General features: G+C 37.7%; 1 long non-coding RNA gene and 1 pseudogene across 1 annotated transcript in view; one reads left to right on the forward strand and one right to left on the reverse strand.

The window, feature by feature from the left end:
* Positions 1-240: 240 nt before the first annotated feature.
* Positions 241-24,158, reverse strand: part of LOC113920827 — a 62,720-nt gene continuing 38,802 nt past the window's right edge. Inside the window, exon 3 of the long non-coding RNA XR_003519383.2 lies at positions 241-418. This is a non-coding gene — a long non-coding RNA (uncharacterized LOC113920827). The remainder of the gene's footprint in view (positions 419-24,158) is intronic.
* On the forward strand, positions 6,877-7,009 carry LOC113921075 (annotated as a pseudogene).

A 24,158-nucleotide genomic window follows, 5' to 3' on the forward strand; every position in this document is an offset into this window, starting at 1 on the left:
AAAACAAATATAAGGACACAAATGTAAAAATAATGCAAAGGTAATACATGACTTGTCCAAAACTCATTTTGTAGCAGATATAGGGCTATTTATATGGATTTGAAGATTTTGTAAAATAACTGTTGCAAATTTAATGTCACTATCTCATTCCCTTAAAACCCTAACACCTATCAAAGAACCCTGCCAGTTTCCATCGGAGCACAACAAAGACCTCACTCTCCTTGAAGCTAAGCCAAGATCTAGTCTTCTGACTTGAACGTCTTTATTGACAATGCTGCCAAATGTCTTTGAGCCCTGGAACCTCCCACCAATGAGTCCTGATTTCTTCTGGATGGTGCTCTTTAGTTCACTTCCATGGGAGGAAACATGTTCTTCTGGAACTTGAAGCAAGATGACCCTCTGCTCTTCAGAGAGCTCGCTGTAAAAAAAAAAACAAAACAAAACATGTTATTTTGCTACACTGTACCTTCAGTTTGTCAGTAATAGGAGAAAAACTGTGACTCTGATGTTTAACAGAAAAAAGTCAATTTGTGACTCATCCAATACAAAAGGAAGAGTGCTTAAGGAAATGATTTTGAAGACACGACGTATTGACGTGCTTACCTACCATGGGTAAGGTCTTGTAGCGTTAAAAGGAACGTTTATTTCTTTTTCTGTGATTTTTTAATTTCAGAAAGATCTAGAGAAAAACACCAGTAGGAAACTTTCACACGAGCTGCTAGCAGTTCATTCTCCTATGGTCTAGCGCTATTATTGACTAGGGGTTTTGGTTTTATTTTTTGCTTTTGTTTTCATTTTTTAACATCCAACATGCTACCTCTTGGGGAGTAAAATGCCGTACTACAAGAAATTTTTCAAATAAAAAATACACGTCCTTTTAAAAACCTTTGTTCAGTGATGTCTTTGTATAATAAGTTCATGTTCTAATATGCTGAAAGCTCCAATAACTTTTTACAAGGAAACCCGAGGATAGTAGGCTGAAGTAGCGTACTTGGCTACAGTCAGAGTAAGAGCTGAATTGAAGAGGAGTACTCTCCCCCCACCCCGCCCCTGGCACAGGCAGAGATGGAACAGACCGAAGGCAGCATAAATGTCTGACTATTATGAACGCTCTAGCCTCTGGGTAGAAATATGTCCATTATGTATTGGTGCCCCATCTGCAGATTGTTTTGCAGCCTCTACCCACATTGGAAAATCATTTAGCATCACTCAGAACCAGAGCCAGAGCCGTGTGTGTGTGCATTTTTACTGAAGTAAAATGTGTGCTCATATTTAAAAATAAAATAATACAAGTGCTTAAAATTGAAAGCAAGGATGCCCAGCCTCCTGCACACCCCACCCAGCACCACTCCTAAAGAGGCAACCACTTTTAGCTTTGTTGGCAACTTCTGGCAGTGACCTCCATTTCTCTAAAAATCTGAACTTCCCTTATCCTTCATTCTTGATTAATCAATTTACTATATTATATTAATCTATTTTACCCCTTACTTATTAACTCACTATAATGGCAGATGAAGATTGAACTTGCCTCAAGTTCCAACAAAGTCCTGGTTCTAGGTTGATTCCTTTGTCAGTTACCTTTGTGCTGGCTTGTTAACTTGCCCTTCCTAAAACTCTCTGTGATAACACTTTCAGCCATCACTCAAGCTTCTAATAACAGAGCGCTAACAATGCTGTATGTCTAAGTTACAAGCAATTCAAACGTGAGGCTTTGGCAGTCCATCCCGGCTTCTGCTTCCTGAATCATACAAAATCTTTGCAATACATGGCTATTAGATTGTGATGACACAGAGTCACCAACCTGTAGCAAGTTTGTAAAAGGATGAGGTATTTTGTAGATGGGGAAGTAACAGGCTTCACCATGCTGCCAAGGGGCAGGGCAATGCAGTCCCCATCTGGGCCACCAGATGCCCAGCTGAAGGCCCGGGTGTTGTACGAAGGAGGGGAGGAGGAAGAGATGCCAGGAAACAATAAGAAGTCTTTGAACCTTCCCTTTCTCCTGAGTCACCTTAGACTGTCCTTAGATGGTTCTTCACATTAGAAAATTCTTACTTACATGATGAAAGAAGAACCAATGAGAGACCTCCACTGGTTCTCTGTGCCATTGGACATCTTTAGCTAATCACAAGTGAACTTCCTCTTCCCTAGGACGACTGTTTTTAAAAAGAGTGTCATGTCCTCTCACTCTCAAAAAGTCATCTGTTTCTTTAATCATGAGTCTTGATTGAAACTAAATGATTCTGCCTTAATAATCCATGTCACTCTCCTCTTAACATATGTCAGTCTGACTATATCCTTTTTAATGTGTCTTGGAGACAAAATTCTGCTGTTCATGAGTTGTATGGCCTTGAGCATGCCATTGTAACTCTCTGAACCTTGGTTTCTTTGTATAGAATATGATTGTTTTTTTAATGTCCAAGAATAACATGTAAAATCGGAGAACTATAGACTTGTAAATGTGGAAAAATCTCAAAAGTCTTAAAATTCCATCTCTTTCCAAATGCATAAATCCTTCCCCAGTATCCCTGGAATATGTCAGTTAGTGCCTAAATTCTTGTAGGAATAGGGAATTGAAAACAATACTTCAAGTGTGGTCTGACCTGAGCAGAGAACAGTGGGATTATTAACACCCTTGATCTTGACACTGTTCTATTTAAAAAACCAAAGTTTGCATTAGGTTCATATGTAATTTTTGGCTGATACATATTTTTGGCTCGTTTGGTACTTGTGCTCACAGAAAATCATGAGAGTCTCACACACACACACACACACACACACACATCCTTTCTACTACATTCTGAAATCAATCTTTTTCCTTCAAATACAACTGCTTGATTTTGTTTTCTAAATTGTTGCTTTTGTTTTTGTTTTCCTCTGATTAAGTAAATAATTCAGGTTTGTTGTGAAAAAAGTATGAAGGTTTTTCACAAATATGAACTCAAAATCGATTATAATTCTATCCCAGAATGCACCTCTGTTATATTCTGGTGAATATCACTTCAATTTCTTTTCTCCTTTATGTGTATGTGTATCTACCTGCCAATGCATGTGCATTCATACACACACACACACACACACACACACACACACACACACACACTTATGGTACATTTAGTTGTATTTGGGTTGACAAAAGCCCACTAAAATAAACTGATTTAAGCGATGAAGAGGATAGTGAGTCTTTGTGGATCTGAGTCCAGAGGTAGGATGGTTTTCAGGGTTGACTAATGCAGTGGCTCAGTGATGTCATCGAAGATCTGTTTGTGTTCTGTTTGTCCACTCCATTTTCCATGGTATCAGCCTCATCAATGCTGTCCCTTTCTCTTATGATATCAAGGTGGGTGCCAAACACTAAGGGGAATAGATGTGCACATGTCCATATCTGAGGAGAGGGACTGGGAGCCATTTCTGGAAGCTCTTTCAGGAGAGCAAAGACTGTCATCACTACAAGTTTTCAGCAAACATATTCTCCCATGGCACTCTCCTGAGAGGAATCACTGGTCCATATCTGATTCAATAACTGTATCCAGACGATGGCATTACACTGATCAATGTAGGCCTTAAACAACCACACCAGTCCGAGGGCCACAGGTGGAGTTAACTTCTCCCAAACTCACAGACTGGAATGAAGAAGGTCTAAATAGTTGGATGAAATTTACTGAAGGAAGTAAAATATGTTGTGGTGAGGCCACTGCAAGGTCCACTATATCTATCATATTACATGATATCATATAATAATAATGCTATTATTCTATGACATGTAATTATTAAATTACTTAAAATTATATATAAAAACCTTATAGATAGGCAGGTAGCTCAGTAAGTGGATGGATGTAGGGATGCATAGATAGATAGAAAGATGGATAAATTAGGTAGATAGGTAAATAGGATCAAGTTAAATATGTTTTATAACCTGCTTCTCAGTAACCATATTCTGTGAACATTTTTGATTGTCAATTCTCAGATTCTTACATCTTTTTAAATGGATAATGTCCTGATATGATCATGACTAATGATAGTAATTGGCCCCTATTATGGAACAATACTATATTTTTAGTTCTTTCTAGAATGTGTGTTATGCTGAAAGAACATGTTTATACATGCATTATGGCCCAATCAGCTGCTTGTTTCCTTTGATAAATTTATATAAATTTATATAAATATAAACAGATAGGAAAATATAAAATTTCAAGACATATGGCCAGATTCCCTTCCAAGAAGACTATATGCATTTATTCTACTGCCAATATCATTTGTAACTGCCCATTTTGACACATATTTAACACAAATATACTTCAATATATTTAATATGATTTTTACCCTACAAGTCTAATGGGGGGGGAATGATACTGCTCTGCATTTGTTTTGCAGTTCTTTTGTTACTAGTGGGGTTGAACATTTGAATACATATGATTGTCTCTTTTATCTTTGGCTTATTCTTCTTTTGAAGCGCTCATATTTTATATAAGTGCGTAAATACTTGGTAAATGTTTAACTTCTGCTATATTTGTTGCATATTAATTATTCCTTATTTGTCCTTCAATTTTGTTTATAGTGTTTTCACCATATGAAACTAAAACATTGCAATGTAATAAATCTGTTGCTGTTTTCACATGGGTGGGGGGATTTTTAAGTCTAAAATATGTAGACATTCAAATACTTTTGAGTATCCCCATAGTGGTTTCTAATATATTTATCTAGTGATTTAAAATGCCATCTAAACATAACTAATGAATCCTTGAACACTGTATCAAAAACTAATGATGTACTAAACAGTGGCTAGCTGAACGTAATAAAAAATACTTTAAGATAAGTAAATAAATAAATAAAATTGTATCTATTTTCAGTCTCTAAATAAATAAATAAATAAAACAAAATGCTATATTTACATTTCAAAACACTGACAAACTATTTTTTTCAAAATAAAAAATGTGCTAGGTACCTGGGGTGGGAGGAGATTCTTACCTCAAAATTTACATCAGAATAAATTTTGGAAAAATTTTGGAAAAAATCAACATTTAAATGTAAACAGATAAATAAAATTGAAAGAAACAAGGAACATGTTTTTATAATCTTAAATTAGAAAGATTTTCAAATATGATATAAAACCCCAGATCCCAAAAAGAAGAGACTGATAGACTCAAAAATATATTCAATGATTTTTAAATATGCATATTAAAAAAATACCGTTTATGCTACCTACAGCAATCTATGCATTTAATGCAATCCCTATCAAAGTACCATCAACTTTTTTCAAAGAAATGGACAAATAATCCTAAAAGTTGTATGGAACCAGAAAAGACCCCTAATAGCCAGAGGAATATTGAAAAAGAAAAGCGAAGCTGGTGGTATCAGAATTCTGGACTTCAAGGTCTATTACAAAGCTGTAATCATCAAGACAGTATGGTACTGGCACAAAAACAGACACATAGATCAATGGAACAGAATAGAGAGCCCAGAAATGGACCCTCAACTCTATGGTCAACTAATCTTCGACAAAGCAAGAAAGAATGTCCAATGGAAAAAAGACAGTCTCTTCAACAAATGGTGTTGGGAAAATTGGACAGCCACATGCAGAAGAATGAACCTGGACCATTTCCTTATAGCACACACAAAAATAGAGTCAAAATGGATGAAAGACCTAAATGTGAGACAGGAATCCATCAAAATCCTTGAGGAGAACACAGGCAGCAACCTCTTCGACCTCAGCCGCAGCAACTTCTTCCTAGAAACATCGCCAAAGGCAAGGGAAGCAAGGGCATAAATGAACTATTGGGACTTCATCAAGATAAAAAGTTTTTGCACAGCAAAGGAAACAGTCAACAAAACCAAAAGACAACCGCCAGAATGGGAAAAGATATTTGCAAATGACATATCAGATAAAGGGCTAGTATCCAAAATCTATAAAGAACTTATCAAACGCAACACCCAAAGAACAAATAATCCAATCAAGAAATGGGCAGAAGACATGAACAGACATTTTCCAAAGAAGACATCCAAATGGCCAACAGACACATGAAAAAGTGTTCAACATCGCTCGGCATCAGGGAAATCCAAATCAAAACCTCAATGAGATACCACCTCACACCAGTCAGAATGGCTAAAATTAACAAGTCAGGAAATGACAGAGGTTGGCAAGGATGCGGAGAAAGGGGAACCCTCCTACACTGTTGGTGGGAATGCAAGCTGGTGTAGCCACTCTGGAAAATAGTATAGAGATCCCTCAAAAAGTTGAAAATAGAGCTACCCTACAACCCAGCAATTGCACTACTGGGTATTTACCGTGAAGATACAAATGTAGTGATCCGAAGGGGCACATGCACCCCCATGTTTATAGCAGTAATGTCCACAATAGCCAAACTATGGAAAGAGCCTAGATGTCCATCAACAGATGAATAGATAAAGAAGAGCTGGTATATATAATGGAATATTATGCAGCCATCAAAAAAATGAAATTTGGCATTTTGAAATCTTGCCATTTGCAACAACGTGGATGGAACTAGAAGGTATTATGCTAAGCGAAATAAGTCAATCAGAGAAAAACAAGTATCATATCATCTCACTGATATGAGGAATTTGAGAAACAAGACAGAGGATCATAGGGGAAGGGAGGGAAAAATGAAACAAAATGAAACTAGAGAAGGAGACAAACCATAAGAGACTCTTAATCTCAGGAAATAAACTGAGGTTTGCTAGAGTGGAGGGGGGTGGGAGGGATGAGGTGGCTGTGTGATGGACATTGGGGAGGGTTTGTACTCTGGTGAGCTCTGTGAATTGTGTAAGACTGATGAATCACAGACCTGTACCCTTGAAACAAATAATACATTACATGTTAATTTAAAAAAAAAGGATCAATAAAAAAATAAACCCTATGTCAGCTTTGCACATGGCTGTATTATAGCCAATGAGGTTTATCCGAGGCACAATTATTGCTAATTGAAAAAAAAAACTATCTCAAAGACCAATAATAAGCTGGGAAAAATAATTGTAACTCATAAAACATAAAGGACTAAGTCCCTTACCACATAAAGACTCATCCAAATCCATAAGGAAAATATATGTGTAAAATATAGCTTCTTAAAAATCACAAAATATGCACAGCCTCAGCCATATTAAGAGAAATGAATACTAATATTATAAGACACTATTTTTAACCTATCAGATCAAAAAATTCAAAAAGTTTATTACATTACAGTTTTGGCAGGGTGTGGTGTAGTAAGAATTCATTGTTAAGAATATGAATCACTAGGGAGAAGAATTTGGCAAAATGCATTAAAACCCAGTCACGCCTAGGATGTATCCTATAGCTGTTTCATCCACGAGAGAAACTGTGTGTATGACGGGACATCTACTGAAATATGCAAAAGCATTCATAGACTAGTTGAGTCACTTACAGGCCATTCAGTCAATGGGAGGCTACGTAACAATAGAAACAATGAGATAATTAATTCTAAGTACTGATGTGGAATAGTATTTAAGATACTATTACTAAGTAATTACTAAGTGTACTAAATCTCTAAGATACTTTACTAAAGTAAGAAAAAGGAAGGGGAGGGCAGTACAGAGGCATAGCATCTACTTTGGGACCATGTGTACAAACAACAAGAACATTCAGCATCTATACTTACATATATGGGAATTAAATGTGGAGAGATAAACAGAACCTGGGAAGAGCGATTGCCTTTGGGAGAAAGCATTGAATAGCTAGGGAGCTGGGACAGAAAGTCACTTACTGTTCATTACACAACTTTTTGGGTTATGCGCTTATTGCCTTTTCAAATATAATTATTTTGTAACATCTTTATGGTAAATTCCAATAAATGCTTGAGTCTGTTTCTGTATTCTCTATTCTGTTACATTAATTTATATTTCTAATGCTACATTAATTCCATTTTACCACATATTAAACAACACATATTAATACAGAGTAAGGCTTCTTTCCCCATATCTGTCTTGTTGTTAGAATTTGTCCAATATTACAAAGTGTTTACTTTTTCCAATACATTTTACAAAGCTCTGTCATTGTTCAAAATTATTTTGCTGAGGCTTTAATTGAAAATAGATGAAATGAATTTTAATTTGTAGAGAACCAATAGGTTAAATGCTACATTTTCCCATCCAAAACAGTGGTAGCCCTCTCTAATTATAGCATTTTCTTTTTTTTTTGTATTTTAGAAATTTATTATAAAGCTTTGTCATAATAAAATGAGCAAGTACTAACTATAGGATTATTATTTTTGATAAGCAAAATAAAAGTAGAGTAGAAAAATAGCATTAACTGTATTCTTTCTAAGCATTCTTTCTAACTGTATTGTTTTTTTTATTGTGTTATGTTAATCACCATACATTACATCATTAGTTTTTGATGTAGTGTTCCATGATTCATTGTTTGCATATAACACCCAGTGCTCCATTCAGTATGTGCCCTCTTTAATACCATCACCAGGCTAACCCATCCCCCCACCCCCTCCCCTCTAGAACCCTCAGTTTGTTTCTCAGTGTTCATAGTCTCTCATGGTTCGTCTCCCCCTCCGATTCCCCCCCTTCATTTTTCCCTTCCTGCTATCATCTTCTTTTTTTTTAAACATATAATGTATTATTTGTTTCAGAGGCACAGGTCTGTGATTCAACAGTCTTACACAATTCAGAGTGCTGAGCAAAATAAGTCAATCAAAGACATGTATCATATGACCTCACTGATATGAGGAATTCTTAATCTCAGGAGACATTGGAGAGCATTTTCTTTTATTTTCCATATATAAGTTATGATTTTCTCCACATAGGTACTATAATTTCTCATTAAGTTTACCCCTCAACATCTTAATTTTTGATTTGGTGCATGAGTCTTTTTATGTCACATTTTTGGATGTTTATGATTGTCTAATTGATTTGGATACTTTAAAAAACTATTTTTTCAGCCTATGGATTCTGCTGAATTCTAATATATGTATAATTTTCCTCAGTTCCTTGGATTTTTATAGTAGTCATATCATCAGCAACATCAGCAAAAACCAATGTTTATTTCCTCTTTGATAATATTTATACTTACTAATGTACTTATGCTCAATTTGCTTTGTTTGGTATTTCCAGAGTAATTTAAATGATAATAATAACAATGGACATTCATTATTTATTCCTGTTATTAATGGGAATGAATCCAGTATCCTTTCCCTATGCAATATATATCTATTCGTATGCTGACAGCCAACATAGTTTAAGCACAAATATCTATTAAAAAGTCAACCATGCAAGCTCTGTACAAGGCATAGATAAATAATGCACAGCAAAATGAACATGGGACCTATCTCCAGAATCAGAAAGCAGAAAGATTAATAGAGGAAGACAGATAATAAATAGGCAAACAAATAAATATGAAAATAAGTATGAAATTACAGACTTAGGAATGTGCTGTGAAGGCCATGCTTAGGTAAAACAATAATGAAGGGTCATGCATTGATCCCATTTAGGTGAAGTTTCAAGGAAAACAGCATGTGAGGAGCAAAGGCAAAGCATTCTTGGCAGAAAGAATAGCACATGCAAACTTTTTAAGGCAGGAAAAGTTGGTCAAGGTCATTAGCATGTTGGTGTAGCTCGAAAAGAGGATAGAGTGTGTGGATGAAAGAGTAAGCTGAAGTGAGGTTGGAAGGATAAGCAAGACATAGGGGGCACAGATCATCCCAAGGAGTCTAATTTTTATTAGAAATGCAGCAGAAAAGGTCCTGAGAGGTATGTAATGGAGCTGAGGAGGTAAGATCAATAAAAGGGGAAAAACATGCGGCTATGGTATCAGAGAAGGAAGTGTACTGAGGAAAAGGGCATGGACATTTGCACTGGGTGCTGTGGCATGAGGCCGTGAGAGGAGGACTTCAGTACCCATTGGATGAGCCACACGAAAGTAATCAACAACCATGACGAAAGCAGTATTGGTGTGTTAGTAAGACTCTAGGGATGGCTTGACTGCAGTTCCCTAAACCATCAGAGCTCTGACCATCATGCCTACAGTTTGTGGGTAGACAATCCACATGGACTCTCTCAAGCAAGTATATAACTTGGTCTCTGATTACCCAACATGTTCTCAGGCCAAACAAACAAAAATCATGTTTGTATTTAGGAAGATGTGTGCATCATCACCTCCATAGATTTATAAAGCAGTAGGTGGTGGTGGAGAGAACACGGGCTTTGGAGTCAAACGATGAATGATGCTAGAACACAGAAGAACTCATGATTTTGCAGTAAACTTTGGATTGGGAGCAAGGAATAAGAGAGCTAAAGACTATGTTTATGAGAGGTTTGTGGGATCCTGAACACAAGAAGACCTGCCATGAGGCATGGGTAACTCACTCTAGAAGAGGGTCACTGGGGCCATGGCCCCCTCTGCTCAGAAGCTGTACCCCTGGTGCCCTGATACATTTGGCTCTTGGATTTCAACAAGGCCTGAAGGGCACCATCAGTGGTGGCACTCATGAAGCTCCAGTGGGAGTGTGTAAACATGGCAGACACCACATGTTGACCACATCGACAGACTGGTCTGTGAGCCAACACTGGCCTTTGGAGAGTTCAAACATTGTTGTAGGCAGAAAGAACAGAACTAGGTCAGAGGGTCCAAAAGCTATGAGAAAATTTTAAGTTATTTTGTGACACAGGGTGATGAGGCCGGATTATTCTTTGTTCATTTGAATTATTATAAAAAACCCAAGGGAGGCCAGAGCAAAATATCAACTTCCACAGACTACTTCATTTATTCAGCAAGTATGTGCTGAGCATCTGTTCTGACTGGGCACTACAGAATGGGCAGACAGCCCCTACCTTCAGGAAGCTCACAGTAGTGGGAAAAAAGGGTAGTTAAATAAATATTACAGGATAAAGTAATGGTAGCCTGAATTTTGCTAAGCAAGCTCAGAGAAGAAGTGAAGAAATGTACGAGTTTTCAGAGATGAAGTGAAATATAGGCTGAGTAAAGCAAAAGTCAAAGATAGGCATTCCCAGGCAAAAGAAACACGCTGGACAAAGATACAAAGATATGGTAAAATGTGGAATTTTCTGGGAATGGCTAGTTGTTCAGTGTTGCTGAAATGGAAGATGTACAGAAGTCGGCATTCAATGGAAGGAGATTAACTGACCCTCTGGGGGAAGTAGGTTTGAGCCAGAGGATGATGGGCCCTGTGATGCATTGATGTAAGGTAATGAGAGTCATAGAAACTGTGTTTTGCTTTGTTTTAAAGCAAGAGGGTGAAAACATCAGATGTCAGATTTAGGAATCTCTGCAGTGGTGCAAGGGATGGACCAGTCCTGCCTCAGTCCAGCATGAGGAAATGACATTGTGTGTTGCAGTGATGACATAATTTGCAAAATCATTTACTGAGGGATGTTTTTCAGGTGTGTTAATATTACGCACTGCTCATCTTTCCAAAGGTATATGGAAAAGACTTAACAGGCAACCTTTCCATTATTTCTAAGCAATGTCTGCCTCCTGCTATATAGACTGAATTCTTGTGGCCCTGTCTCCCAATTCATATGTTGAAATCCTAAACCAATGTGTGTTGGTGTTAGGAAATGGGGCCTTTGGGTGGTGATTTTGTCATGCTAGTGGTGCCCTCATGAATGGGTGAACTACAACCCTATGGAGTGGCCGCTATTATTTTTCCTGTTTTATAGATTAGACAAGCAGAAGCATGGAGAGGTGAAGTAACATAATCCAGATCACCCAAGGTGTTAATTCAAAGCAAGTCAATTGGGCTTCAGAGTCCCTGTTTTTAACCACCACACGAAGATCCTTCCCAGTGTGTAACCCCATGCAGAAGGTAGACCTCCCAGGCTCTTACTCTCCTCAGATCAACCTTCTTTACAGCCACTGAAGTGAGCATGGCAAAACCCAAAGCTAATCAGGCCTTCCCACTACTTACTTTGCTTTGTAACTCTCTATCACCCTCAGTATAATAGCCTAGTCTCTTAGCATGAGCAGGAGGCATGTATGATCTGATTATCTCTTAACACCACTGTCCCCATATTCCCCCAACACCCTCCCCCAAACCCCACAGGCTCCCTACCCCTTACTGTGTATATGCTTCTCCCTTTGCTGGGAAGGCTGATTCTCTTTCTTTCCTTCTTGCTTTCCACCCTCGTTCTCAACAACCTCCATTGTGCTGATTGACTGCTTTGCTGCAGCCTGAATCCTGGGTCACTTCTTGTGAAAGCCTGCTCTCGATCATCCTTGTAAAAGTAAGGAATGTTTGCCCTTATACACCAAACAGTGTCCCCAGCACGCATTCATCATATTCCCAGACTCTTCCCATAGAACATAGTAGGTGATCAGCAAGTGATCATCAAAAGAATACATGAATGGAGAGAAAGAACTGGTATGATTGAAGTATCAGATTATTATTTATTCACTTGGCTATCAGTACCTCACTTATTAGGTTTACTTTTTTCTTCTTTTTTTTTTTCAATAGGTAACGTTAAAAACAATCACCCTGAATCTATCTTTAAGGATAGATCATTTTTAGGAATCATGCTGAGGAATGGGTGATACAAAGCCTGGTGGGTGGAGCATCTAGTCACAGAGGCTTGGAAGAGTGACCAGCTGCCAGTTATTACAAAGAACTGCAATATTTCACAGTGCTGCACCACTGAATGTGGCCCGGCACTCCATTCTCACCAGTAACAGTGACTCATATCCAGAGTGGTTTCTTGTGGGAGGTTGGACACCCCCGTCAGGGAGAGAGGGTAGCATTATTTCCAGGAGTATGTGTAGGAAGTATGAGAAAGCACTCTGGATGATTCTAATTTCTCTCTGCCAAACCCCATGTGCCCCCAACCCTCCAGAGTGCAGTAAGGATTACTGGCTTCCCAAGCAATTATCCCTTGAGTATGGGCACTTGCCTTCTAGGCCCTACGGATCTGTCCAGCATCCTGAAAAGGGCCTGAATCTACTTGAAATAAAGAGACCATTGTAACAGGCCACAGTACTTAGTAACAGAGGGTATAGGAATCAGGCCCTATGAGGTTAATTTGCCAGGACAAAAATTACACTTTATGTCAAAGGGTGAACTCAGGTAGGGGCTGGCGCACACACACAGCTGAAGACTGGAAATCAGGTCCACAGGGTAAAAATCAGACGGTGTTGCTGGCATTGCACCCAGTGAGGAGGCAGGATGCCTCTTCTAGAGAGGAGGAAGCCGGTGATTCATTCCCTGCAGCTGCTCCTTGACCTTGGCTAACCTTCAGGCTGGTTCAGTGGGCAGAGACCCTGACTCAGAGAGGTTCCATTTTCGGGTTCAGCCTTGGGTTGCCGCAGCTTGTATAGATGGTGGTGTTAGTACTTGAGAGCAGCAACCTAAAATTTTCTAAATGTTCATTGTTTGTCTAAGTGTGGACAAAAGATGATATGTCTCTCTTACTTTTGCTATATTTTTATGACTATGACTATGTCGTCACTGTGTACTCATACAGAGCAAAGGGTGATTTAAAAATAAGTTTCACTTTGATTCTAGATGGAAAGTAATTTCAGTGCAATCATTACAGTAACCAGCCATCCCAGGTCTTGAGAACTTATTCACTGTCTCTCTTCTGACTCTTTGCCCCTTCTGAATATCCACTTCTGTCTCCAGAGTTCAAGGGCCTGTCAGACAGGGGTACCGCTGACCCTCTCGCCTCTTACAAAAGGAAGGATGGTCCCTTGGAAAGAGGAGAGCATTTACTGTCCATTCTCTCTTGTTACCTAAAAGATCCTGCTCTTCTCAGCTTTGTGATGGAGGGGAGACCAGAGAGTCAACTGGAAAGGAACCATACATTTGTATCCCTTTTTAAATAAATATTTTATTTGAGGACAGTTACAGATTTACAAAAGAAGTTGCAAAGATATAAAGTGTTCCCATAAACCCCATCCTCACTTTCCCTTATTGTCAACATCTTATATTACTATGTTCTATTTGTCACAACCAATGAGCCGATGCTAAAACATTATTAATGATTAAACTCCAATTAAGCAATACTGATACATTATTAATGAAGAAAGTCCATACCTTATTCAGATTTTCTTAATTTTTACCCAATATCCTTTTTCTATTCCAGAATTCCACCCCAGAAACCTCATTACATTTAGTTCTCCTATCTCCCTAGGCTCTTCTGGGCTGTGACAATTTCTCAGGCTTGCTCTGTTTTTGATGACCTTGACAGTTTTGAGGAGTACTGGTCAGGTGCTTTGTAGAATGTCTCTCAATTTGTGTTTTTGTGATGGTTTTCTCATGGTGAGACTGACATTCTGGGTTTTTGGAGGAAGACCACAGAGGTGAAGAGTCCTTCTATTCCCATGATCTCAAGGATGCATGGTATCAATATGATTCATCATGTTTTTTTTAAGATTTTATTTATTTATTTGTCAGAGAGAGAGGGAGAGAAAGAGCACAAGCAGAGGGAGCGGTAGGCAGAGGGAGAAGCAGATTCCCCACTGAGCAGGGAGCCCGATGTGGGACTCGATCCCAGGACCGTGGGACTCGATCCCAGGACCCTGGGATCATGACCTGAGCCGAAGACAGACACTTAACTGACTGAGCCACCCAGGCATCCCATGATTCATCACTGTTGATGTTGACTTGAGCATCTGGTAGAGGTCGTGTCTGTCGAGTTTCTCCCCTGCAGTTACTTTCCCCCAGCCCTTTCTCACTGTACTTTTTGGAGTGATGTCACCATGCACAACCTACACTTAAGGGGTGAAGCAGAGTATTTGCATAAATTATATGAAATTACTCTGTACAGATTTATCTATTTTCTTCCATTTGTTTATTCAATCAATCATTAATCAATATCAGTATGAGCATAACACTATTTATTCTAAAATTTGAATTGCAATATAATACTGTGATTTAGTTGCTCAAATTGCCCTTGATTTGGTCTTTGGAGCTCTTTCAATTGGCTCCTGTATCTCTTGGACATACCCCCATGATTGGCAGGTGGACTTTTGTTTTTGTTTTTATTTTAAGGAATTCTTTACTTACGGACACTACAAGATGCCCTGGCTTATCTTCACTATTTCCTGCCTCAGCCATAAGAGAATCGGCTATTCTGCAAAGGGCTCAGGTTCCTTTGATTAGAAAATGGCATTAGAAGCCAGGATCTGGGCAGTAGGTGTGCTCATTGCTACAGGGGCATCACTGCTTCTAGACCCTTTTAGCTGACAGAGCAAACAAATATGTATTTAGTTATATACATTTTCAGAGTTGCTTTTTATTACCTTTTCCATTGTATGACCTTAAGAGCTATCATATTTCCTGTACCCTACAGGGAATGACATGGGATGGGGGTAAAAAGTACATGGGCAAGTGAACTGATAACTGTAAAATACTTCTACTACTCAGAACCCACACCTGGCTTTGCAAAGGAATCTATAGAGGTTTCATGAACTGGTTCTCAGGAGTTTCAGGAATTGAAACATTTAAGACCTTTGCTCAATTGATATGTCTTTAAGGAGGATTTATCTTATGAACTTTCGCTACTGGGGTGGCAAAGCTAACGTTAGACTGGATTGGCTGGTGACTCTCATGGCTCACCCTCCAAATGACAGTTATATTCTACTGATCTCTTTTTATGTTTGCTTTATCATACATGGACGGCAGACTTCAGGCCTATGTTCTGTTTTTCCATAAAGCTGAAATTAAGGTCTGATACATTGCAATTAAGTACTAGACATCAGAGAAATAAGTAAATGAGCAAGTGAGTAACTAATCTACAGAACTGTCATAGTTAAGTGATGGTAGGTCATTTAATAGAGTCCTCTGGCACATGGTACTGAAAATATATCTGTAACTTATAAATATCCTCAGAAACTTATTCACTTATTCACAGTTTTAGGAAGGTGGGAGTGGGGTCCAAACTAGGGTTTCCCAGCCTCAGAGCTAGCTCACTCATGGGCATATGAAAACAGAGGAGCCGGCCTGTCACAGATACTGCACTGGGGTCAGATCAGTGCCATGCTTCTGATTCCTCCCACTGCCAGTTGTTTATGGTCCGGGAGCACCAGTGAAGGGAGCAGCATGGGCTCTTCCTTCTCCTCTGTGTCGTCCTCCAAAACTGCCCCTGTGCCACAGTGACTGATGGCATATACAGTCCTGTCACTTTTTGCTATCAAATTCTTTGGTTCAAATTGCAAACATCAATACTCATTTTACATATTTAAGAACCAAAATCATTTTGCAATATTATTTTACTTTAAAGTGAAATGGAATCTGTTGTTTTCCCAATTTCTAGAGGGGAGAGGTGTGGGGGATAGGTTAGCCTGGTGATGGGTATTAAAGAGGGCACGTTCTGCATGGAGCACTGGGTGTTATGAACAAACAATGAATCATGGAACACTACACCAAAACAAATTATGTAATATATGGTGATTAACATAACAATAAAAAAATTAAAAAAAAACTAACGATGTAATGTATGGTGATTAACACAACATAATAAAATAAAATTAAAAAAATATTACCTTAAGTAATGCAACTCCACTACCAGCTCACGTAGAGCCTGTCACCGTAGCCAGGAACAGTGTACGGTGACTTACGGGCCTTTAAACTAGGCTGTGCACTGAAGCCACTTGACATGTTGACATGATGCAGAGCTCACTCATCTTCTCCGGATTACACCCCTTGCCCCTCCCAGCCAGCATGGTCTCCCCACTTCTCATCAGTGTGCACTAAAAGTTTTCTCAAGCAGACAAGGGGAGGTGGGATCTTTATGGATGTTCACAATTCCAGTAGGCAGCTTCATGGCTTGTGCTCTGAGACCCTGAGACGGATTCTTCTCCTCTTCTGCTGGGCCCACCACTTACCCTTGCTTTATTTCCTATTTCTAGTAGGCAACATGTGGGGCTTTGGAGAAAAACCAATTGCGTACATGCATGGCACTAACCCAAATATGCATTTATCCAAGGGGGCAGTTGTACCACCTTTGATGCCCTGAGACTCCCTGCACTGCACAACTGTGGTGGCTAAAAATGGCCTGCATTGCCTTCCTTTCTCACTGGAGAGCTGGGCTGCTGGGTGTGTTTTGTTCATGCTTTCCATCCTTCTCCCAACCCCCCATCTGCAGCCTGCTCGGAGCTGGGCTGCAGCTGCAAACAGTTTTCGTCCGCAATGCCCTCCCTGAAAATAGTCGTCTTTGTTGTGACTGAGATATTTAGATCTTTCTCTCAGTAGTGCCCTTACTTGATTGACTGATGAGGCTGCAAGTTATTTTGAATCTAGGTTATTTCTATTTCTGATGTAAGATGCTAGAGGCTGCATAATAGCTCACTCCACTCTTTTTATTTGATAATCTAAACTAAGCAAGTAAGCTGTTTTGTTGTAAAGGCTATATATTTTTTTTTCAGAAATATTGATGGTCAGAAACCAACACTGGGCGTTTCTCCCTCGTATTAAATTACACGGCTTGGAGGCATAACATGTCAACATCTTGGTGTCTAGTGCTCTCAGGGGAATCTTTTTTAGGATTCTTTTTCTGGAGGACAAAAAAAAAAAAACACACTGCCTCAAGGTCCTTTAGTAAATCATTCTGTGAGTGGCCCACAAAAGATGGAGGGATGTGGCCTGGCAATAAAGATATTATCTGGAAAGTTTTAAATTAATGGCTCCATGGAAGGTGCTGAGTTGGTTTTCCCCATGACTAGATTTTGATAAATTGGGTTATTCACACTACACAGAAATTTAATTTGATGACATCTTAAGGTTAAACTGTAAGGAGGCAGAATGACAGGAAAGTCTAGAGAAAAATGACTGCCCACACAGCAAAGGAAACCCCGGATTAACTCGGCTCCCCCCATGCAGTTTGCACGGGAGGTGAACATTATTAATATTGCCCTTGTTTTTAATGTAAACATTTACTTTCAATATAAATAGTTTTATGGTCTTTCATGAAATGAGTTATTTTAAAATGACAAAGATGAATAAAAATTAACTGGACAAGGAAGTAACTTAATGATGATTAAAATAAGTGATAAGGTTAAGAACATCAGTGTTGAAATTTCCAGAGTTACAAAACTGTCAGATGAGTGATTAATTAAAAGCAACATTGTCCTAGTAAACAAATGAAAAACCAGGCTAATACTTAGATTTTATTATTGAAGTATAATATACATTTGTAAAGACAAAGCAAAGGATTTTATAAAAATATACTGATACATTCTATTTAGCAAAAGTTATACTATGAAAGGATTCTATGTGGAAGGAGGAACTGCCAAACTTGAAGTACCATGTAGTTAGAACTTGATTAAAAATATTTGTGTACTTAGCACATTTCAATAAATTTTCCCTCAACCTATGTATTATCACTGTTATTAAATTGCCCACATACTAAGTCTATGAAGCATATTTGGTGAAATTATTTGTTAAATTTTTAAGCGCAAATACAATTAATGATGTTTGGCTTTGGTGTGGTATAATTTTGGTGCACATCATCTATTCACATTTGCCTATGAGTAGCAAAATATTAAGTCAACATGTAATGAAAAACTCAAGCCTGGCAACTAGCTATGTGATAATTTATGCCAGGCTCTGTGTATTAGGAACAGGGTAAATAGACATGATATGTCATTATTTTATCTTTGAACTTCCTCCTTCAAAAGGTATGAGAAGCCGAATTATTTTTTAAATAACCTTTTTATTTTAGCTTCAGTTCACAAAAAAATGTTGCAAAGCTAGTACAGAGGATTCCTATGCACCTCACATACAGTTTCCCCTATTGTTAACATAACACATGACTATAATATGTTTGGTACAAGTAATGAAACAATATTCATGCATATTCATTAAAGTCATACTTTATTCAGATTTCCTTAGTTTTTCCTAATGTTCTTTTCTGTTCCAAAATCTCACCCAGGTTACTATATTAATATTTAGTTATCATGTCTCTTGAGGCTCCTCTAGACTCTGACAGTTTCTCAGACACTTCTTGGTCTTGATGTCCTTGAAAGTTTAGGGGAGTATTATTCAGGTATTTTGTAGAATGTCCCTCTGATGTGGTGCATCTGATGTATTTCTTGTAATTAGACTTGGGTCATGTGTTTTGGGGAGGAAGGCCACAGAGGTGAAGTGCCCTTCCCATCACATCCTATCAAGAGTGCATATTATCAGTATGACTTATTACTATAGATGACCTTGATCAAGGTGGTAACCTTGATCACCTGGTTTGTCAGGTTTCTTTCTACTGCAAGGTTACTTTTTTTTCCCCATTTCTATAGTGTACCCTTTTACTCTTTGGAAAAATGTCACTCTCTGAAGCCCACACTTGAGGGATGGAGGTAATATTTCTCCTACTTAAGTGGGGAATATCTGCATAAGTATTTGGAATTCTACACAGAATGTTTGTCTACTTTCTCCCATTTATTTATTCAATCATTTATTTATTTTTTATTAACATATAATGTATCATTTGTTTCAGGGGTACAGGTCTGTGATTCATCAGTCTTACACAACACACAGCACTCACCATAACACATACCCTCCCCAGTGTCCATCACCCAGCCACGCCATCCTTCCCACCCCCCTCCACTCCAGCAACCCTCAGTTTGTTTCCTGAGATTAAGAGTCTCTTATGGTTTGTCTCCCTCTCTGGTGCCATCTTGTTACATTTTTCCCTCCCTTCCCCTATGATCCTCTGTCTTGTTTCTCAAATTCCTCATATCAGTGAGATGATATGATACTTGTCTTTCTCTGATTGACTTATTTCGCTTAGCATAATACCCTTTAGTTCTAACCACATCATTGCAAATGGCAAGATTTCATTTTTGATGGCTGCATAATATTCCTGTGTGTGTGTGTGTTTGTGTGTGTGTGTGTGTGTGTGTGTGTGTGTGTGTGTATACACACCACATCTTCTTTACTATTCATCTGTTGATGGACATCTAGGCTCTTTCCATGGTTTGGCTATTGTGGACATTGCTGCTATAAACTTTGGGGTGCATTTGCCCCTTCAGATCACTACATTTGTATCTCTGGGGTAAATACCCAGTAGTGCAATTGCTGGGTCGTAGGGTAGCTCTATTTTCAACTTTTATAATCTTTTGTAATCTTACAACCTAAGATTGTGACTCCAATTACAATGTGTGGGTTCACTGCCACCCCCCCACCCGTGACATTAAGAAATTCTCAGACAGCAGATGGGGGCTCTACAATTCAACTTAATTCTACCACTATCTCCTGGAATTGAGATCCCACAGATTAAAGGCTCAGTTTTACAAGTCTGCCCCCTCACCTTCAGACACCAATCACAAGTCCAGGTTGTCACCTGTGCTTCTAACTGACTGGTTATAGATCGAAGTTCCCACCACCTCCTCCTCCTCGGATTCAATTAATTGTTAGATGGCTCACAGAACTCAGAGAAACATTTTGCTTTCTAGATTACCGTAGAAAGTAAGTGAAATTTTTTAAGATTTTATTTATTTAGAGAGAGAGAGAGAGCACAAGTGTCCATGTCCTTTCTGGGCACTACTCTCCCCACATCTCCACGTGTTCACCAACCCAGAAGCTCTCCAAACCCTGCCCATGTGGGTTTTTATGGAGGCTTCATTAGGTAAACAAGCTTGATTAGATCACTGGTCATCAGTGATGGAATTTTCAGTCCCACCTCAAGCCCCCCAAAGTCGGGGGTGAGGGTGGGACTGAAAATTCCCTTCTAATGACATGGTTGGCTCCACTGGCAACCAGCCTCCCGTTGTAGGTACTTTCCAAAAGCCACCTCATTAACGTAGCAGAATGTGTCACACTCATAACAGGACATTTCAAGGGTTTTAGGATCTTTGTTCCAAGAATCAGGATGAAGACTAAATATATATTTTTTATAATAAATCAGAATATCACAGAACCAAAATACTGTATTCATTTTATTTCATATCTATGGGTTTGTTTTTATTTGATGGTCATAATCTATTTTTCTAACCTTAAGCAATATAGAAAAACAAATTTCTAAAGACATTTTTAAGAATTCAATCAGGATTCATTATTTATTTCTCAATAGTTAAGCCTCTGGAACATATGAACATTAGTGTGTGAAAGTTACAAGATCCACTATAGAAACTATTACTTTAGTGCTGAAATCTATATCAACAATATTTAAACGTTAATTTTACCAAATATTTTTAATTTATGACTGCTTTTTATATCCTTTATAACTCATTCTTAGTTGTTCAGGAAGAGAAGTGTTTATCTGTAGCTTATTTATATGGGTAAAATTATAAAGGAAATCTGATGTTAAACTGATAAACATGTCTTCTTGATACAAACAAACTTTAACCCATGAAGAACAAAAGTTTTATAACAGATCTCTGTGTTAAATAATAAAATCATTTGGTGGGGTTTTGGGGACATTCCACCCTCAGACATTATAGAGTTGCTTAAGGGAAACCTATGCTCCTTACAAGAAAAGCAAAATTTTAAAAATTGGATAAAATACACATGAATAAATCTGTTTAAAACCATGGAAGAGGTACTAAATCAGACATGGCTAAAGGGATTAAGACCCCAGAGTGGGCAACACAACAAGACTAACCCAAGGATGTTCTGTGCATTTTTATTCCAGAGGTATTTGCCTACTCCAGGTAAAGGAAAGAGGTGAAATGCAGAAATTTCCCTGGCACAGGACAGCTGCTGAACATGGAAGAACCAGCAGAGTTTTCGGTAGTCCAATAAAGCTGGAGAGACAAATCTGGAGACTTGAAGAGTCAATATGACAGTGAGAAAGAGGATCAAGAATGAGCCTGCCACAATGTTCCCCACCCCAAGTCTTTGAGGAATTCTGATGTATCAAAGTTAAAAAGCTAAGCAAAGAACTTCTGAGAAGCAGAAGAGAGATCTCAATAGTGCAGATCTAAGAATTATAATAGAGGTCTCATCTCAGCAGGAGAAAGGAAACTTTGTAAATTCACCAGTCTCTGAGTTGGAAGTCCTTAAAATGTTCTGCTCAGGAGCAAGATCAAGTCAGAAGTAGGCGAAATCTTACAAGTCTGCAGACCAGTTGGGAGTCAGTTCAATCTCTAATTGAGTTAAGTAAAAACGATCATCCTCTACTCAAACTACCTTGCAGAGAAAAGAATGAATGTTCTCTGAAGAAAAAAACAAAAACAGGAGACTAAAAGTTTTAAACATACTATTTCATGTTCAATAAACAAATTCTAGAAAATCTAAGAAAGGGAGCCCTATGACAACATATAATAGAAAACTTAAGCAAAAGAAATAGACCTAGTGACTCAGATATTGGAGGTGGAGACACAGACTTTAAAATATTTCTGGTGACTATGATAAAGAAAAAAGGAGAAAGATGGAGAAGGGCATTAAAGGCTATAAAATTATTTTATTATTTTTTAAGATTTTATTTATTTAGAGAGAGAGAGAGCACAAGTAGGAGGAGTGGCAGGCAGAAGGAGAGGGAGAAGCAGGCTCCACAGAGCAGGGAGCCTGACATGGGGCTTGATCCCAGGACCCCAGGATCATGACCTGAGCCAAAGGCAGCTGCCTAACCAACTGAGCCATCCAGGTGCCCTGAGGCTGTAAAACTTTAATAGAATATTGGCATCTATAATAAAAATTGAGTAGAAATTTTAAAAATGAAAAAATGCAATTAATAAGTTAATAGTTTCATATAACTAGAGATGAGAGGATTAATTCTGTGATGCAGATTTATAGAAAATATCTAAACTGAAACATAGAGAGGAAAAGAAAAAAAAATGTGTACGAGATACAGTGAAACGTTTTAATATATGTGTAACTGCAGTTCCAGAAAGAGAAAAAAGATAAAACAATATTTGTAGAGCTAAATACTAAGAATGTTCCCCAAGTGATTAATGACATCAACTTATAGATTCAAGAAGTGGAGGGAAGGTAAATAGAATAAGTAAAAGGAAGGTACACTAAGGCAGATCTCAGCAAGGTGCTGAAAACCAAAGAAGACAGAGTAGAAAAACTTTTAAAGCAACCAGAAAAAAAAGACACAATTTCTTTAAAGAAGCAAACAACAAACTACAAGAAGACTTTCCTTTCAGTATTTTTAAAACTGCCAGTACTTTAAGTGTTGAAATAAAATAACTTATAATCTAGAATTCTATATCCAACAAAAAAAATCTTTCAAAAATAGAGGCAAAATAAAGACATTTTCAGAGAAACCAAAATAGAGAGACTAGACCTGCACCAAATGCTAACATGATTTTTTAGGAAGAAGAAAAATTGCCCTGAATGGGAACATGGAAATGCAAAAACTAATAAGGAGTAATCTAGAGAGTATATTGTGGGTAAATATAAACATTTATCTTAAAAAACAATAATAAAGTATTAATGTCTTCTGTTGTTTAAGAAAAAAAAAAGAAGTTAAAATGCAAAATAATGTGAAAAGGACAGAGGAAGGTAAAGGTATTAAATTCTACGAGCTGGTAAAAAGTCAAAGATACATCATGTAGTCTCTAGTCTGAGAAAAGTGATCATCAGAGAATAATGAAAGAAAATTTAAAAACTTAGAGGGAAAAGGGATATTTAGAAATACTTGATTTACACAAAGGAAAACAAGAAAGGAGAAAAAAAAGTATAACAACAAAAATACAGTGGGGTCAAATAGGAAAATGAAAAATAAAATGACACATATGAACCCAAATATATCAGCAATTGGATTAAATGTGAATGGACTAAATCTGACAATTAAAAGTCCAAGATTTTTAGAAGAGATAAGAAAAACAAAAGCTAACTTCTATCTTTGCTTACTGAAGAATTACTGTAATAGATACATGGCAGTTTGAAAGTAAAGGAGAAGGAAAGGATGTACTGCTTAACCATCAACTAAAGGGAAACTCATGTACTGATATAGTATCAGGGAAAGCAGATGTTAAAAAATATTAGGAGAGCATAAAGATAAAGAAGGGTATTTTATTATTATAAACAGTAAAATATAATTACATATATATTCATGTACCAATTAATATTTTAAATATATAAAATATGTATCATACAAATAAATAATAAGTGATATAAATTAAATGAAATACAATATAAATATGAAGTACAGATAGATTGAAATGGAAGGAAATAACAGGCAAAACAACACTCATATTGGGAGAGTTTCACACACTTCTTTCAATAGGTGACAGACAAAAAAGACTAGATAACATTAATAAACTTAGTCTAATGTTATATGTAGAA

Source organism: Zalophus californianus, chromosome 3, assembly GCF_009762305.2.
Source record: "Zalophus californianus isolate mZalCal1 chromosome 3, mZalCal1.pri.v2, whole genome shotgun sequence".
In the NCBI taxonomy this organism is placed as follows: Eukaryota; Metazoa; Chordata; class Mammalia; order Carnivora; family Otariidae; genus Zalophus; species Zalophus californianus.